The sequence below is a fragment of the Momordica charantia genome, assembly GCF_013281855.1.
Source record: "Momordica charantia cultivar OHB3-1 chromosome 9 unlocalized genomic scaffold, Mcharantia_2.0 BLBB01000009.1, whole genome shotgun sequence".
Classification (NCBI taxonomy): Eukaryota; Viridiplantae; Streptophyta; class Magnoliopsida; order Cucurbitales; family Cucurbitaceae; genus Momordica; species Momordica charantia.
In genome coordinates, this window is record NW_028275167.1 from 12,905,283 (window position 1) to 12,906,672 (window position 1,390).

Sequence of the window (1,390 nt, forward strand, 5' to 3'; positions counted from 1 at the left end):
ATAAATATGGTTTTCACTGCAAAATGAACAAATGAGATCGTTGACTTGGCAAACAGGGGCAGGAGTGCAATAATCCGACTGCACAGGTTGTATCGGCGTGGCTAATGGATTTTTTATTCCCAATGCCATCTCTTTCAGCCTCTGGTTCATTGTAACCATCTCTTTTTGCATCGAGGTCGCAATGTCCAGAGCCAAAACTCCAGCTGGATCTTGCTTCTTTGGTGCTGCCCTAGATCTTTGCGAACACCATAGTTCGTTGTGTGAAGCTAAGTCATTTAGGATGTCAACTATCTCGTTGAATGTCTTCTTTGTAAAGGCTCCGTTGGCAGCATTGTTTAGCATCATCTTAGTAGGATGATCTAAGCCTCTAAAGAAATGTTCTATCTGGATGCATGCCGGCAAGCCATGGTTCGGACATTTCCTGATTAGTTCTTTAAATCTCTCCCACGCCTCGTGAACAGGTTCACGATCATACTGTCTAAAGGAGATGATCTCCTCTCTGATATCAGCGTGGCGAGTAGGTGGGAAGAATTTTGTTAAGAACTTCTCCACTAACGACCCCCATGTGGTGATGGATCCCGGTGGAAATGCATTGAGCCATGCTCTAGCTTGGTCCTTCAAAGAAAATGGAAAAAGTGTTAGTCTCAGAGCATCGTCTGTTATACCAGGTAATCGAAATGCATTTGCAATTTGAATGAATGATTTCAGATGATCATGTGGATCCTCATGTTCCTGCCCTCCAAAATGTCCAATTGTCTGCAACATTTGGAACATCATTGGTTTAAGCTCAAAGTTTGCGTGGGCTGGAATAGGGTTGACTATCCCTGAATCAAAGTTCTGAAAAGCCGTGGCGGCATATTCTCGCATTGCCACGTCTCTGTTGTCCGCCATCTGGATATGGTTGAATTCATCATTTCTCGCATGATCCCTCATATTACCGTTAACAGCAGGTGGATCAACCGGATCACGAGGTGGAATATCTGCCATTGATGTGCTCGTACTCTCTACCTCACTTTCAGGACTGATTTCACCTTCTCTCTCTTTTTGCTTTTCTAGTTGTTTTCGAAGTCTTTGCTCCTTTCGAGTTTTTCGAAGGGTCCGCTCAATCTCAGGGTCAAGGGGTAGAAGAAAAGATCTTGTGCTCATGCACTTTAACTTACCCTTGTGAGATAAACGACCAAAAATATAGAACAAAAACGGTGGATGGAAATTACACCCAACAACAATTCACAAAAATAAAAACTAAAAGAATTTGAAAATAAATTTTAAAACTAAAGTCCCCGGCAACGGCGCCAAAAACTTGACTGGAATGTTTATGCTGAACGCACGCGCTAAGCGTGGTAACAATTATATAGATGCAAGCGCACACCTGTCAGAGTAATATAAAATG

The 1,390-nt window shown here is 42.7% G+C and overlaps 1 non-coding gene across 1 annotated transcript; it reads left to right on the forward strand.

The window, feature by feature from the left end:
• The first annotated feature begins 400 nt into the window (after positions 1 to 400).
• On the forward strand, positions 401 to 507 carry LOC148208976 (small nucleolar RNA R71). The gene has a single exon (XR_015787536.1). It is a non-coding gene; the product is annotated as a small nucleolar RNA R71 (small nucleolar RNA).
• Positions 508 to 1,390: the final 883 nt, after the last annotated feature.